Below are 18,299 nucleotides of genomic sequence, written 5' to 3'. Positions count from 1 at the left end.
CCTCCAATGTAATTGTAGCCTCTCCACACGGAATATGAAATGTGTGTGTCTCGGGCCTCCACCTCTCAATCAATGCAGAAATTAGGACAAGTTCGAGTTTGCAACCGCCAATAATTGTTGCAATATACCCGAACCCAGCAGAAGACAAATATGGCAAAATACGTTGCGGTGTCGGTATACGTGAGTTTTTAATAAAAGTCTCTAAAATACGATTAGTTTCCTAAATAATATGCATTATAAAAATTTATAATTAATATAAATTCATTATAAATTTAAATTAAAAAAATAATAAATATTAACATTAATTATAAAAAAATATTACCATATCACTAAAATGTCTGAAGATATAGTTTGCATCCAATTGCATCACCATTTCACTTTCCATTATAACTGCAGACAAAAAAATATAATTAGTACAAAAAATAATTAATTAATAAATTTAAATAAATAATAATTATATAAATATTATTTTAATAAAAAAACAATATTTATATAATTATATTACTATAAAATATAAAAACTATTTAAAAAATATTAATTTAAAAATAAATTTCTTACCATTAATAAGAAATTTAAAACTCAAATAGTTGGAGAATTTGAGTTATATAAGAGATGAGAAGATGATTTTGGTGTGAAGAATGAGAGGGGTTGAGAGGGTTTATATAGGGGAGGAGAAGAGATAGTTGGGAGAAAACGGATGGGGACAGTTATGACATTTAATGAAAGGCGCATCTCCGAAGATGCGCCTTCTCAACATGACATCTGATCTAGTATAATCACACGTGATATCTGACTCAGCATAAACTTAAGTAAAACGAGTTTCTGAAGATACATCTTTGTACTACCTTAATCGAAAGGATGATAAATCAGAAAATATTAATCAACGATGTTAGAACAAGAGAATAAAAAAAAAAAAGTCAAATTAGTCAAATCACCCCATCGAAAGAGATCTTAATTCTCTCTCTCTCTCTTTCAGCTAGTAAATAGAAAATCTCATCGAGTTTTATGCGAAACAAAAACAAAACCCGCAAAAAATGTCGATCAACATGAAAACCCTCACGCAAGCTCTGGCCAAAACAGCTGCGGTTATCGAGAAGACCGTTCAAACAACCGTACAGGAGGTAACTGGTCCCAAAGCTCTCCAGGACTATGAACTCCTTGACCAGGTCGGCTCTGCAGGGCCAGGTCTTGCCTGGAAGTTGTACTCCGCCAAGGCGCGTGACGGGACGCGTCCCCACCAGTATCCCACGTTATGCGTTTGGCTGCTGGACAAGAAATTTCTATCCGAGGCACGAGCGCGTGCGGGGCTATCTAAGGGGGCCGAAGATTCATTCCTGGATCTGATACGGGCCGATGCAGCGAAGCTGGTGAGGCTGAGGCATCCAGGAGTGGTCCATGTGGTGCAGGGTTTGGATGAGAATAAGAATGCCATGGCGATGGTTACGGAGCCTTTGTTTGCGTCGGTGGCTAATACAATTGGGACTGTCGAGATTATTAGCAAGGTTCCTAAGGACCTTAAAGGGATGGTACGTGCTCTACTTGCTTTCTCCTGATTGAATTTGGAGTTGGTTCAGTTTCAAATTTTTTAAGCACTCGATTGCTTGGTATCAACGATTGATTGTTAAATGGTTATACTATTATGGTTTATCCAAATTTGTTAATCGATCTCAGCAACCCATTTTGTAGTCCTAGGAAATTCTGTGAATGCCTATTTTCAGTAAGGTAGTTCTCTAAGGATGTTGGTCCATATCAAAAGATCTGATGAGGTTTAGCGCTGGCTGTCGCAGGCTTACTGCAACCCTCTTTTATCTGGGCTTGGGATTGGCAGTGCAAGCACATGCGGTGTTCTTTAGGACTAAGACTTGTTATTTTGGTCGCAGTTTTCTAGAATCAATTTTGTGCTTGATCCAATTTAGTAGATTCAATATTAATGGTGAATGATTTTCTACATAATTTCTATATAGATAAGCTTAGCAATGTGCTTTATGGCCTTTTAAGAATTAAGAATAACTGTTGCTAAAATTGATGATTGAGCATTGTGGACTAGGATTGACAAGTATGGTTAATTGCAACCGTGGAAGTGCTGAAAGTGTGGTTAGACTGGTTACTTGGTAATTTAACACTGTTGACTTTGAGTATATTTAGTATTTACAGATAAAAGGTGTCAGACAGCAAGGAAACAGGTTACTGAGATTTTGTGCCTTGTAAAAAATAGTGAGGTTTAACTAAAAAAAAAAAAAATCGGTTACGAAAAGGGAAATTATGCTGAGCGACACGTTTGTTGAACTTACTGAGGAAATTTCAAAAAGTATATATTAAAGTTTAACAACTCGTCGGTATTCTGTGTTATCATAATTCATAGAGGTTGACTAAGTCTGTAAATTGATGAAAGAGTTAGGGAAAGACTAACTAATATAGACTGAATTAGGGAAATCTTCAAGTTTTAGAAATCATAACTAACTTTTAAGAAAATAGTTAATCACATTATTCAGGTTCTATAATCAAGTTCTGTTTACACCAAAATTTCCAATACTTGTGGCCACTTAAACCAACAATGAAGTATTGAATCAATTATCTTTTGTTTAAGCCCATAAAGTGGTGTGTGTGCCCCTTGTTGTTGGGTTTTTTAAGTAAAAACTAATTACTGCCCGAGTCTTCGAAATGGTGTAATCTTTTGTTTAAGCAAGTAATTGATATTATTTAATTTTGATTTTTAAGTATTATTGCTCAGGTTTTCACCATGCTTAGTTGAAGTTTTGGCATGTATTCAGTATGCCCACATATGTGACTCACACTTGGTCTCAACCTTAATGCATACAGCAATATGTTGGAAAGTTTGGAAATGGAAATATTACTGTATGATTATAGCAAACTTAAAGAATGTTTGCTTCACAGGAAATGAGTTTGTTGGAGGTGAAGCATGGTTTGCTTCAGATTGCAGAAACCTTGGATTTTCTTCATAACAATGCACAACTTATTCATTGCGCTATATCGCCTGAGGTTACTTCTTTACCTTCCTAATGTTTTATTTTGTATTTTTTTACCTGATTTCTACCTTTTTAATGCTTCAGAATCTTGTTTTCTTTTTCCGCAAATTAATTATGATATGCTGTTGTAAAGAACTACTGGTGGTTTATGGGCTGTCTATGGTTTATCCTCTTGTTCCTTTTCAAAAATTTCATCTTTTTTATAATTAGTATGTTTAGGCCTACCACTCTTTTCATTTTTTATTACTTTTTTAAATAAAATTTTGATTGTAGACAAGAATTTATTAAGTGTGCCCTTTTAGGCTGCAGGACAGATTGTGGTGGGTAGGGAATATAACTGCTGTATAGGTTTGTCTAAATACTGACTTTGCACTTTGCAGAATGTCTTGATCACGTCACATGGAGCTTGGAAGCTTGGTGGGTTTGGTTTTGCTGTCTCAAAAGATCAGGTCTCGAGTGATTTGGCTAATGTGCCAACCTTCCATTTTGCTGTAAGTAAAACTTCTGATATTTTATGGTTTAGCTCAAGTAGTAAGGGTGGAGATGGTGTTTGAGAAGAAATGCTACTCTTTTTTGTACTCAAACGAAAAACAAGAACATTTTTCATATAAATTGAAATCATTGTACTTGACCCTACTGAAATCAAACTATGACACAGGGGAACAGTATGAAAACTCATTTTCTTTAGCTATTCTGGTAGTTGTGGGCATGGAGGTTTGACTGTTTATACATAAGGAAAACCTTGAATTTATATGTCTAGCACATCTGAACTTCTAGTGCTCATCTCATGAACATAGTCTACTACACTATTGATAATTTGCTTATGTGACTTCTTTCATTAGGTTAGCCTTAGGCAATGGGAAAACAAATGTCCTCTGTTTTATGTCTTAATATGATGTCCTAAATGTTGCATATGGACATACATATTTATCATTTTTTGAGTTTAGGAATGCCATTTTGACTCCTCTCTTTAGCAACCTTTTTGGCTTCTATTTCCAGTAATTTTCTTTCTACTTTTTAGGCTCTGCTTTCACGTGTGTTCTATTTTCACTTGTTGGTTACATGGTGCTTTCTCTTCAAAAATATGAGTACACTCCTTGTGTTGATTTATCAAGTCATTGGCCTTGATGGATGGAGTTATCATTTTGCAGTAATGATATGTATTTAGCTATTATATCCTGATATCATATGGTCTGTGCAGGAATATGATACTGAAGATTCTGTCATTCCTCTTCAGCCATCACTGAATTACACCGCACCTGAATTGGTTCGTAGTAAAGCATCTTCAGTTGGATGTTCTTCTGACATTTTCAGCTTTGGATGCCTCGCCTACCAGTTAATTACTCGAAAGCCTTTGTTTGACTGTCACAACAATGTCAAGATGGTACTTACTAAGTTTAAATTTCATCCTTTTTGATCCAATTTTTGTTTTTAAATTAGAATTACTATCTTCCTGTCATGTTTACATTCAAGAAAGTTTTCTCTCAAATTTGGTTGCCTGGTACCTTCCGTTTTTGATAGAAAAGAAATTCATTAAGATCAATTTAGTTGACGATTAGAAAAGAAATTCATTTGGGTATGCCTTTCATTGATGGGCACTCCGCTGTTCAGAAATCTTATCTACAACATTGTAGAAGTATTAGCAAAAAAGGAAAACTGAGCAATCACAGCATCAACAATCCTACATTAAGAATATAGAGTTTGATATTATCCAATTCATTACTAGTGAAGGTACAGTTAATGAAAAAAATGTAAAATAAATCAAATATAACTGCATTCTTTATCTCTAGTCACTCGCTAGTCACTCGCATGGGATGTATATATGTGCTTCCCACTTTCAGATGTTGGCAATGTTTCAACATGCTGTCCATTTGTTCCCACATGCGAATTAGAGATGCATGTGCATCAAAGACTGTTTTAAAGACATTGTAATTCAACAACATATAAACATTTTGCAAGTATATCCCTTTGCACTTTGCAGCTAGTCAGCTGCTAGCCTTATATCATTCATTTTCTCTCTTTATTTGTCTTTTCCAGATTTTGTGTATAGTAATAATAAAGTTAGCATATTAACATATTTCAGCTTCACTGCTTTACACTCTTTCTAACTTGATTTTATATTATTAGTGGTTGACTGTTGTGTTTCTTTCCTGCAGTATATGAATACATTGACATACTTATCCAATGAAGCCTTCTCCTCTATTCCACCAGAACTAATTCAAGATTTACAGAGGATGCTCTCTGCAAATGAATCTATCAGGCCATTGGCACTTGATTTTACTGGTAATACTTGGAGTATTTCAGACTTTAGACCTTGTCATTTTTATATGTAAAAAAAAGGGAAAATATTTTCAAATGGCAGAACTTGTACACTTCGTGCAAGTTCATTTAGAGTTAAACATTGCAAGTGTCTTTGTAGTAATCATCCTATGCCATGAGTTGTAATAAATGTTCTGTGATCATGAAGTCACTGTAACAAGCAATTAGGCTTGTATTAAAATCATTGTTTATTGTATGATAAAACTTCTCATCAGAAGACAGTGGCTCTGCTTTGAGTTCAACGGTTAATGTTTCTGCTGTCAATGAAAGGCTTGAGCCCTTATTATCAAAATATTTATATTGCTCAGGAAGTATTCAAATCTTAGATGGTCTTGTGCTCTCTCTCTAGCCATCTAACTATTTAGCAAAAATGGTTAACTTGGATGATATGTTGTTAAATTAAAGCAAATAGCTTAGATTATCCTGCCAGTTCCACATAGTTATTATTGAACTGCATTGAAACTCTACCCTTTGGATTAGTTTAATGGATTTTAATTTGATTTAATGTATTTGCAGGTTCTCCATTTTTCCGGGATGATACTAGGTTGCGTGCTCTTCGTTTCCTCGATCACATGCTTGTATGCATTTTAATTTTCGCTTGTCTAACATATGCTCATTAAATTCAATCATTTAGAAGTAATTTGCTCGAAATAAGTGCTATAAAATGCTTAATTCTTGGGTGACTTTTTTCGGGCAGGAAAGAGATAACAGGCAAAAGTCTGAGTTTTTAAAGGCTTTATCTGATATGTGGAAAGATTTTGACTCACGTGTGTTGCAATACAAGGTTTGAGATTTATTTTCCTTCTACTGTTGCTTTCCTATGTGTACTACATGTTTAAGTTTTAAGCATATTTTAGATGTTAAAAATGCCCCTTTTAATATATTGGGAAACTAAATAAGCAAAAATTGGAAAATAGACGTTCTTGATTTTATAAAGAGATCTTCAAATGTGAATTCTCCTTCCTCTCTCCCAGTCTCTTTCTCTCTGTCAGTTCTGCATTTGATATTCTTCAAGATTTTCAATTATCATCCATTGCCCTTTTTATTTTGTTGGTATTTGTGGTTCAGAGAGCTAGAGGAGTTGATGTTAGTGTTTCGGTTTTATTATCTATTGCATTTTCCTGACAGAATCAGGTCAATTCATAAAATTTTCTAAATGCAGGTACTTCCGCCACTTTGTGCAGAACTGAGGAATTTGGTTATGCAGCCAACTATTTTGCCGATGGTTCTCATGATCGCAGACTCACAGGTGCTTGTTTTGCTATTAATCGGGTTTTGGCATATCTACAGGATGCTTATTATCATTGTTATTATTTTCTTAGTATCTTCATGCTAACATTTCTTCATTAGTTGTTAAACTAGGAATATCTTTTGATATTTTCAACATGCTAGATATTTTCTCTAAATGGTAGATTAATCCATCCTTTTTAATCAAGCTCTGCTTCTGTGATATTGCCTAAACTGGCCACAATTAGCTTTAAATTGTTTGTGCCAATAAATATTTTCATAAGAAACAAAATTTCATTGCCAACTATGATGCTTTAATGTTTTCCCAATAGGTCTCTATGAATAGTTTATTCCCATGAAAATAAAATTAACAAGAGCGTACCACGGGGACACCATGAGGAGTGAGCCTTCTGGTTATTCTAGTCTATCCAGTTTGGAAACATCAAAAAACGGACCAAACCAACTAAACATTTCTCAATAACCAAACCAACCAAAATATGAGAAAGAAACCTAAATAACCGAACAGCAATAAATTGGTTGGTTTTGTTTGTTTGATAGATATTAGTTTTGCTAGCTTGCCTATGGCATATGAAGTAGACAGCGCAGGGACCTTTCTAGAGGGAAGGTTTACCAAATAGCCCAGAAGTGAATAGTAAGGTGTTTATTTTATTAGAAACTTGAGGTGCTATTTGAAGTTCACCCTTTTGAAAGTTTAGAATAATTGCAACCACAATCTTAAATTTAAACTCTATATCCTAGATGTTTATTCTATTTTTTTTATGTTGGATACAATTTCCCCCAATAAAATTTTTAAATAAAAATTAAAAAATAATCAAGTTGAATATAAATTTACCGAAAAAGAAAACATAAAATTAATATTTTTTTAAAAGAGCAGTCTATGAGTATTTGAAGTACTTTTTTGTTGGCTTGGAGAGAATAGAAATTGTAAACCAAAATAATCAATTCATAAAAAAAGAGTGCAAATGCCTGTGTACTTGTTGTACTGCTTCCCTTTGGTTGGACCTGTTCTGTTTAGTGAGGGGTGTTAGGCCATGAGGTGAGGGCGAATAGTCTGCTGAGGAAGTTAGATGCATTGGTGAAGAGGTGGTGAGCTGGTGATGGAGTGATGCAGTGAGGAACTGAGAGAGGCTGAGGCAAAGTCTGAAGAGAAAAGAATGAAGATGAGACAGTGGTGGAGTCTTAAAGAGAAAAAAATGAAATGTTTCAATGCTAGGGTTTTTTCTTTCAGGTTAAAGAAGCTGGGTTTAGGTTTATGATACTGGGTATTATAAGGGATGAGTAGTATAATTGGTTACAGCTTGCTAAATGCATTTGCAAGATACTAAATGAGCTGATAAAAGGAAAATTTCTGTTAATGATGCTGAAAATTATCATAGTGACTTCTAAGACATTTGGATTATACATTGAGTTGCTTGTAACTTATTAATTCTCCATTGTATAGGCAAGCTAGCAAAAGTAATTCTATACATCTTCAATATATAATTTTAAACCATGTTTAAATTTTCTCTCCAAAATTTGTTATATTTTCTTGTAACCCCGAATAACCTTTATAGTTCTCTTGTATAACCATAATTTTCTATGTTGTTTGAGTACTGAACTGATTGGTTGCAATAAATTGTAGGATAAAAGTGATTTTGAGTTAGTTACACTGCCAGCTCTTTTACCTGTCCTGAGCACTGCTGTAGGAGAGACCTTGTTGTTGCTGGTGAAGCATGCAGAGCTTATTATCAAGGTACCTAAAGTAGTATGCTCTCTGAAAGAGTGCTCTCAAGGCTCTAAATTTCCTTTTCCTTTTTGTTTCTTTTAATAAAATTAGATTTGGTTTCCTTTTCAGTATGATGAAATTGCTATTTGGTAGCAATTACATAATATGGCTGGAAGTGAAGTTATCTGTTGTTTGGAACAGTTTTCAATAACCAACTTTTTAGTATGAAGAAATTTCTATTTGGTTTTCTTTTGCTGCTTTACATATTGTCCTTATTTTTTTCTCTTGGATATCCCCTCGCCAACCCTGCAGTGCCCCCAAACTTTGTGATTTGTGACAGATAGGTGGTGAGTTTATTTTCTCTATGAGATTCTTGAGATACAGAGAAAGGAAAGAGAATAAAAGAAAATTTGATAAGTATCAAATGTCAATGAAGAAAAAAAAAAGATCTTGTGCTTCACAGATGGGGTTCCTTAGGAGTTGCATCTAAGGTGGATTGCATCACAGACAGAATGATAGAATACTGCTGGAAATTCTCTTATAATAATTTTATATCGCAAGTGAGAGTCATTTGGTTTATAGACTCGGACGTTGCTAATCCTAAAAAAATTGAAGGTATAATTCAATTGATTTAAACTACTGAGACTCTAGAAAACTAACAAACTTAGAACAATATTGAACAAACTTAGAAAGAAGGTTGTTATTTTTTACTAAATAGTTTACAGCCTTTATAGAGTAGTCCAAGTATAAATAAGGAAACAATCCCTAAAAATCAGTAACACCCTAAGAATTAGAGACTAAGATTAGATACTATTGTACAAGGGAACTCCTTGGAATAAGGTAAGTAATTTATCCTTAATTTTAGGAATTCCAACACTCCCCCTCAAGCTGAAGTGTAGATATTTATCAAACCCAGCTTGCCAATAATTTCTTCAAACATGTTACTGCTCAAGCTTTTGGTTAACAAGTCTGCAACTTGTTGTCACGTAGGTAGGTAGGTAACACAAGCCTCTCCCGAGTTAATTTTTTTCTTTGATGAAGTGGCGATCAATTTCCACATGTTTGGTGTGATCGTAGTGAATAAGATTATGTGCTATGCAGACAACTTCTTGGTTGTCACAATGCATTTTTATAGGCCTGGTATAGGACACTTTTAGTTCTCCCAGTAGTCGTTGTTTCTAGATTCCTTCGCATATACCATGGGATAGTGCTCGATACTCCGCCTTTGCACTACTGTGTGCTACAACGGACTGTTTTTTAATTCTCCACTTTACGAGATTACCCCAAACGTAGCTACAGTAACCACTTGTAGAATGTCTGTCGTTAACAGCACCTACCCAGTCTACATCAATGCATACTTCTACACTTCGGTTGGTAGTTTTCTTGAAGTGCAGGCCTTTACCCAGAGTCCCTTTAAGATACCTTAATATCCTGTACGCAGCTTCCAGATGTTTCTCCCTTGGAGTATGCATATACTAGCAGATAACACTCACACCTAAAGCTATGTCTGGGTGAGTGTAAGATAGGTAGATAAGTCTCCCTACTAGTCGTTGATATCTCCCCCTATCGATTTCTTCTCCATCCTGATCATTTCTCAATTTAAGATTGAATTCCATAGGAGTTTCGACTGGTTTGCAGCCCAACAAACCAACTTCAGAAAGCAAATCGAGAACATACTTTCTTTGGGAGATGGAAATACTTGCCTTAGACCTTGCTACCTCCATTCCAAGAAAGTTTCTAAGATTCCCCAAGTCCTTAAGTTCGAATTCAACACTAAGAAACTCTTTTAGCCTTTCAATTTCGCTTGAATCATCCCCTGTTAATATTATATCGTCCACTAGACAATGAGAATACAACATTTTCCACTTTTGGAGTGTTTGTAAAACATGGTGTGGTTAGCCTGTCCTTGAATATAGCTTCTACTAGTCATAGCTTTGGAAAATCAGTTGAACCATGCCCTTGGAGATTGCTTTAGTCCATATAAGGACTTCTTTAACTTACACACTTGGCCCTTGCTCTCTTCAAACCCGACCCGGGTGGAAAGTCCATGTACACTTCCTCATTTAATTCTCCATTGAGGAAAGCGTTTTTTTTACTTTCAATTGGGTCAAGGGCCAATCCAAGTTGACTGCAAGGGATAGGAGAACTCGTATGGTGTTTAGCTTGGCAATTGGTGCAAACGTCTCGTCGTAGTAAAGGCCATAGGTTTGAGTAAAGCCCTTAGCCATAAGTCGAGCCTTGGATTGGTCGATACTGCCATCGGGTTTAAATTTTGTAGCGAAGATCCACTTGCATCCTATGGTCTTCTTCCCACTTGGTAAATCCGAGACTTCCCACGTTTCATCGTCTTTGAGAGCCTCTATTTCTTCCATCATAGCTTGCCTCCACTCAGTTGATTTAAGAGCTTATTCTATGTTTTTTGGTACTTCTACAGTATCAACATTAGACACAGAGGCTTTATAAGACTTTGATAAGTTTCTATAGGACATAAACCGAAAAATAAGGTGTTGAGTGCAACTCCTTGTTCCCTTTCGAACTGCAATTGGAAGATAGATGGATGATGATGGAGGTGAGACTTATGTTTCAGAACAGTCCTCTGTTGGGGATGAAATTGGCACTGCTGTTTTAGTTTCAGGAGAATAAAGTCATCGAGAGTATACCCGAAGTTCTGGGGCCTGTTCTCGCTGCCTTCCTGGATTAGATTGCTATTGTTCTTATGTGTTGTGATTGATTATGCTAATTTCTTACTGCTGCACAAGAGAAACAATCCCTAAATTTGGAATTACAATGGTTGTTGGGTTGTTAGGCTTGTTTGTGATAGTAGAGGTAGGATCATGAGGTATAATGAGAAGGGTATTACGGGTATCATCTTCATTGAGAGTTTCCCCCTGAAGATGAGATGTTGTTAAGTATGGTTCATTCTAAAAAAAAGGTAACATCACAAGAGACAAACATTCAATGTAAGGTTGGTGCGTAACACTTATAACCCTTTTGTATGGGGGAACAACCAATGAAGACACATGTGTGGGCTCGAGGATCAAGTTTGGATTGATTGGGTTGATGATTGTGGACAAAAGCTTTGCAACAGAATATTTTTGTTGGTAGGTTGGGAACACAAAATAAGGGAAAGGCTTTTGGAAGTGTATGTAGAGGTGTTTGAAAATTAATACCTTTGATGGTAGACGGTTTATGAGGTAGCAAGCAGTGAGGACAACCTCTCCCTACAAGTATTTTAGGACACCCATGGTGAACATTAGGGCTCGAGCCACAACAAGGAGATGTCGGTTTTTTCTTTCGGATATCCCGTTTTGTTGAGGTGTGTCGGGGTAAGAACTTTGATGTATGATGCCTTGGTCAGATAGGTAGGGGCTTAGGACAGAGTTGAAATATTCTCTTCCATTGTCAGTTCAGAGAGTATTATGGTAGAATTAAATTGGGTTTGAACCATCGAGTGAAAGTTTTGGAAGATTTTGGGTGTTTTGGATTTTTCTTTGAGGATGTATACCCAACAAACCCTAGCGTGGCCATCAATGAAAGTTATAAATCATTAGGCCCGATAAACGAACGGAACTATGAGAGAGAAAGAGTGTCAGAGAGAAAGTGAGAGAGAGAGAGTGTGCCATAGGCGGTCAGTCTTCCGGTGAGGAATGGACGGCGTTTGTCAACTATCTGAGTAAGAGGGTAACTTGGAGAACAGTAAAGGAAATTTTTCAACAGCAAGGTCGCGTTATTCGAGTTTACATTCCGAGTAGCTCCAACAAGCAGAACTATAGAAACCATACGTTTGCTTTCGTTCAGTTTGCGAAGGAAGATGGGTTGATGAAGGCGATAGCAAATGTGAATGGTATTTGGATAGATGGTAAGAAAGTCTCAGTTGGAATAGCTAAGTACCAGAAGCAGAAGTTCAGGCAAGTTGCTAACAGTGATGAAAGAAGGGAAGAAGATAAGTTGAAAAAAGGAGTGACTTCGAGAAGAAGACTAGGATCAGAGTCGGTCAGTAAATTGAGGGATGAGAGATCATATAAGGATGCGCTAGTCTCTTATGATGAGCATAGGGAAGTTCAGGCGAGCAAAGAGATTAAGGAGGGTTGTCCAGGAAAGGAAACAGGGCTTAGGAATTTGTGGGAGATGTATATCCCATTAGACGAGTATGATTGGGTTAAAAGATCATTGACTGGAATTATTAAATCCCACTTTGATTTGGAGTTAGTGGTGAAGGGGCTGGCTAGTGATGGAATCATAGTCAAGGGAGCTAAATGGGGTTATACTTGGAATTCTTGTATCTTAACTTTTGATTCAGTGGAAGAATTAGAGAAGGCAAGGTCGAGCAGAGGGGAAGATCTGTTCTTTTGGTTTGATTGGCTTGACCCGCTCATGAGCGAAGAAGGTGTTCCGTTGGCATTTTGTTCAGTTGAATTGGTTGGAATTCCCTTATTATGTTGGAACGTATCTTTTTTGGAAAAGTTACTTTCAAAATGGGGGAAGCTGAACTGCATTCATGAGTCGATGATCAAAAGGGAGGATATGGCGGTGGCAAGGGCTCTACTGAAGGTGGCCAGCCCGTTCGACATACAGGAATTTGTTAATATGGGTTCGTATGGGCGTTCTTTTAAGGTTAAAATTAATTTGGGATCGGTTAGTATCAAACAGGAAAGCTTTGCAGCAAAAAAATCTATGGTGGCCGGCGATGGTGTGCACAGTAACAACGCTCTAGCAGAGGATGAAGAAGATAGGCGTTCAGTAGGAGTTGGTAATCAGGACTTGATAGCTGAGGATTCTAGGGACACAAATGACAGGTGGTTGGTAGGGGATAACTGTACATCTATGGCAGGGGGCAAAGGGGAAGAGCATTTATTGTCGCAGGAATTACAAGGTCAAAATAGTGGTGCTAAGATGTCATAATCACTAGATGGGAGTTTGAATTTTAAAGGGGATTATCAAGGTCTTGGATTAAGGGATGATTTTTTAGATGAAAGTGTGGCAGCCCAATCTGTAGATTCGAGTGAGCCCACCCCATTTTCTCCTTCTGGGCCTGCTGTTAATCTAATTAATTTGGGGTTTGGTAAAGTAAAAGAATCCAGGCTGGAGGCTTTGGTGGATCTGCAGCAAACTGGTTTGGCTGAGTCTAATGTGCATAAATCGGTTAATGATCCCTACTATGTATTCTTCAAATTTCTCCCTATTTTTAGAAGAGGCATTGGCTACATGGGAAGTCAGTAAATTACTAGGGATCTCATTCAAAGAGGGGAAGAAGGCCTTTTTGGATAAAATAATTAATCTGGAAAAGGGTTTGGCTGAAAGTAGGGAAGGGGTGGATCTGGGGGAGTAAGGATCTTTTGGCTGCTTTGCCTTGAGGTTTCGGTTTCATATATATATCCATGGTACATATTAAGATTATTTCTTGGAACATTAGGGGCATTCGTAAAAAGGAAAAATCAAGAGCCGTAGCTAATATGGTCAGGAATTATAAACCATGCATTCTTCTCATTCAAGAAACAAAGCTTGAAAAATGTTCTCAGGCTATTAGGAGAAGGATAGGTGGAAGTATTCTTAATGGTTGGATTGTCGTTCCAGCAGTGGGGTCTGCAGGAGGATTAATGGTGTTGTGGAATGATAAGGAATTTGAAGTTACAAATAGTCATTTAAGTAACAGATTCATAGCTATATTTGGAAAATTTAAGAATTCCTGTGATACATGTGTGATTATTAATGTCTATGGTCCAAGCATTGATTCTGAAAAGGAGGATTTTTTCAGGGAGTTGTTGAATTTTGTCGCTTCTCAAACCGTATCAGTTTGCATTGGGGGAGATTTTAATGTGTATCTAGATCCAGCAGAGAAGATAGGGATGTCCTAGAACTGGTTTTCTATAGATATTCTTAGAAATTTCCTGAATCAAACTAACTTAATCGATCTACCTATGGTTGGGGGACGGTTTACTTGGTGTAATAATAGAGAAGCCTCTACTTGGGTCAGATTGGATAGGTTATTAATTTCTGGGAATTTTCTGATCAGTTTTCCTATTGTTGTGCAAAGCATGTTACCGAGGTCTTTATCTGATCATAATCCCGTTTCTTTGGAGGAAAAATCGGTTGATTGGGGTCCCAAACCATTCAGATTTTTTAATTATCTTCTAGAGGAAGAAGGTTTCGAGGATGTGGTTAAATCATCCTTGGATGTTTCGAGGGGGAGTAGAAAGAGTAGGGGCATTTTTAGCATTCTACAAGGAGCAAAAAAATCGATCAGAAGATGGTCAGGCAGAAGGTTCAATGGAATTTCTGAGTGTATTGCAGGTTTGGAGTTGAAGATTAATGATCTTGAATTTAAGGCTCAAACTGAGGATCTCTCCCAACAGGAATGGGGGCAACTACTGCAGTTCAGATCGAATCTCTGGAAGTTTTATAGGATTGAAGAAAGCATTTGGTTCCAGAAATCAAGGGTGAGATGGATTAAAGATGGGGATAGAAACACTAGATTTTTTCATTTAACTGCTCTAAACAGGAGTAGAAGAAATGAAATTACTAGTTTGAAGATCAATGGTTCTGTAGTCGCAGATCCGCAAACTATTAAGTTGCATATTGCGGCCTATTTTAAGGAATCCTATAGCTCTAAGTTAACAATGGGTGTAGAGGATTTATCCCTGGATTTTGCTAAGTTATCAGGGTTCCAATCTTCAAAACTTGAGCAGTTCTCAAAACAAGAAATATGGCAAGCGATAGCTTCTTCGGATAGCTCTAAAGCACCATGCCCGGATAGCTTCACCTTGGGTTTTTTCAAGAAATGTTGGCCGGTTTTAAAGGAGCATGTATTGAAATTTTTCCAGGATTTTTATTTGGGTAGAAAATGGGAACACGGAGTTAATCACGCGTTTATTACACTCATTCCGAAGAAGATTAATCCGGAAAGTGTGGAGGATTTCAGACCTATCAGTCTTGTAGGTAGCCTATACAAGATCCTCTCAAAAGTATTATCTAAGAGGTTAAGTGGCTGTGTTGGGGATATCATCAACCAATCCCAATTTGCTTTTATTCCGGGGAGACAGTTATTGGATTGCGCCTTCATTGCGAACGAAGGTATTGATTAATGGAGTAAACAAGGGTTGCAAGGGGTAGTTTTTAAAGTTGACTTCCGTAGAGCTTACGACACTGTGGAATGGCCCATTTTATTTAGTGCAATGAAAGAGATGGGTTTTGGAAATAGATGGTCCTCGTGGATTACTCAATGTTTGTCTACAGCTTCTATTTCGATACTTGTTAACGGGTCACCTTCTGAGGAATTTTCAATGAACAAAGGTCTTAGACAAGGCTGCAATCTTTCTCCACTTTTGTTTAACATTATAGGCGAGATGCTACACTTGATGCTTTCTAAAGCAATTGAGAGGGGTTTATTCCATGGTTTCATTATGGGGAATTCTGAAAATTCTACTAGGTTGTCCCATCTACAATTTGCCGATGATTTAATAATTTTTTGCCAAGCCTCTATTAATCAGATCAAGAATGTAAAAAGGGTGCTGAGGATTTTTAGCATAATGACAGGTATACACCTCAATCTAGCAAAGAGTAAGCTGTTTGGAATCAATTTGGAAGATGGAGTTTTATCGGATTGGGCAGAACAAGTGGGCTGTTCAGTTGGTTATTTTCCAACAGAATACTTGAGGCTTCCCTTGTGTGCTAAGAAAAACACAGAGGCTCTATGGGATCCGGTCTTTAAGAATTTCAGTTCCAAACTTGCAGGGTGGAAAGCGTCTTGTCTGTCTTTGGCCGGTAGGACAGTTCTTTTGAAGTCGGTGCTAACCTCTTTGCCTATCTTCTTTCTATCCCTTTTTAAAATGCTGTGCAATATTGGAAAGAAGCTTAATTCCTTAATGGCTAACTTTCTTTGGGGTGATAAGGGGGATAAGCGGAGGATTCACTGGGTAAATTGGAATACGGTCTGCAGGCCTTTGAACTGTGGTGGACTAGGTGTCCTTGATTTGAATCTTACTAATCGGGCTTTACTAGGCAAGTGGGTGTGGAAATTTGCCAATGATAAAAATTCTCTTTGGAAATCTGTGTTGTGTAGCAAGCAAAAGGTCTGTTGGAACACTATGTCTATTGGAAAGGTTACTTCTCCGAAATCTTCATGGATCTTGAGAGGCATTGCAAATAATTTTTCTAAGAATGATTCGGTATGGGATTTTCTTAGATCGAATTCGAAGCTGCAAATAGGTAATGGGAAATCAATTTCGTTTTGGAATGATGTATGGGCAGATGAGGTTCCTCTAAAAATAATTTTCCGTAGAATCTATGTGCTTTCCATTAATAAAGGGGGGGAGGTTGTTGAGTTTGGCAACTATGGATCGAGTGGTTGGGAGTGGAATGTTCAAACTAGAAGGAATCTGAGTGATTGGGAATTGGACCAGTGGTTGGCTTTGATGATAAAACTTAAGGATTACAAATTGTCAGAGCTGGTGGAACTCTCTTTCTTGGTCTACTAGTGGAGATGGCTTGTTTTCGGTAAAATCCTGCAGAAAATCTCTTGGTTTTGTGGATGGGAGTAATGATTTGTGGCTAAAAGGAGTCTGGATGGGTTTTGCTCCACCTAGAGTGGAAGCTTTCCTTTGGCAACTCGCACATCAGAAATTGGCAGTAAGGCTGAGTTGGTTAAGAGAGGTGTTTCTTTAGGGGAAGATATTCAGTGTCCTTTTTGCAAGAATCATGAGGAAACAGTTCAACATTTATTTATTTCTTGTTTTGTTGTGTGGAAATTGTGGAATAATATAGCTAGATTCTGGGATATTTCTCTTGTTCTTCCTCAAGACCCTCCTGTGTTGCTTAGTTCCTGGGGTGAGTTGAGGGGTAATTCGACGATCTGGAAGTTTATTTCGGGTGTTATCTTCTGGTCAATCTGGAAAGCTAGGAATGCTATGGTGTTTGAAGGACCTAATCTTGACAGCATGTCTTTGTTCTTTACAGTTAGATTCAAACTTTCAAAATGGTTTTTAGCCAAGTTTCCTACGGTTCATATTCAAGAGGATTTGCTGATTGGTAATCCATCCCTAGTAGATGGGTTTTCTTTATCCAAAGCCAAAGTTTGTCATATCTTGCGTTGGATTCCACCCCCTGTTGATTTTCTTAAGATGAATGTTGATGGAGCTGCTAGGCTTGATGGCTCGGGTGGAGGTATTGGAGGTATTTTGAGAGATTGGGAGTGTCGCACATTGTTGACTTTTTCAGAGAAGGTTGGCCAAGGTATTCCTCCTCTAGCTGAATTAAAGGCTATTCAAAGAGGCATTGAAATTTTTTTGGCATCACATTGGGTATCTGTTGGGAGATTGATTGTTGAGTGTGATTGCAAGTCGGTAGTGGAATGGATTCAATCACCGGCTTTGGCTCCTGCTTTTTACTCGCCTTTAGTTAATCAGATTTTGTCTCTTTCAAATGGTATGGTTGATTCAGTGAGGTGGATTTCAAGGGCAAGCAATGGGGAGGCTGATAGCTTAGCTAAGAAAGGGATAGGTTGACTGTAAGGCTCTATCACTGGATTTTCTGATCCAGCGAGGTCTAGTTGAAAGTAGTTGTTAAGTTTTATGTGATGTAATTTGGTGTAGTGTTTAAATCTTATGTAAACTTTTATTATCAATAAAATTTTTAAGGCGCTCTTTTCCTCCTTCTGCTGATTAAGGAGCTTACCCCTAAGCTCCTTTAACCAAGAAGGGGGTTTTTAACGAGGCCTTCCAATCTTATCAAAAATAAATAAATCATTTAGCCCCCGTAACATTCTTTACACGACTGGCTCCCCATAGATCACTGTGTATTAACGAGAAAGGTTGAGTCACAGTAAGGAGATGTCTGTTTTTTCTTTTGGATATCCCGTTTTGTTGAGGTGTGTCAGGGCAAGAACTTTGATGTATGATGCCTTGGTCAGATAGGTAAGGGCTTAGGATAGAGTTGAAATATTCTCTTCCATTGTCAGTTAAGAGAGTATGTATGGTAGAATTAAATTGGGTTCGAACCATTGAGTGAAAGTTTTGGAAGATTTTGGGTGTTTCAGATTTTTATTT

At 37.2% G+C, this 18,299-nt stretch overlaps 1 pseudogene; it reads left to right on the top strand.

The window, feature by feature from the left end:
• The first annotated feature begins 963 nt into the window (after positions 1-963).
• Positions 964-18,299, top strand: part of LOC120193010 — a 29,928-nt pseudogene continuing 12,592 nt past the window's right edge.

This window comes from Hibiscus syriacus, unplaced genomic scaffold (assembly GCF_006381635.1).
Source record: "Hibiscus syriacus cultivar Baekdansim isolate YM2019G1 unplaced genomic scaffold, ASM638163v2 tig00004258_pilon, whole genome shotgun sequence".
In the NCBI taxonomy this organism is placed as follows: domain Eukaryota; kingdom Viridiplantae; phylum Streptophyta; class Magnoliopsida; order Malvales; family Malvaceae; genus Hibiscus; species Hibiscus syriacus.
This window is presented reverse-complemented; position numbering and strand designations above follow the sequence as displayed.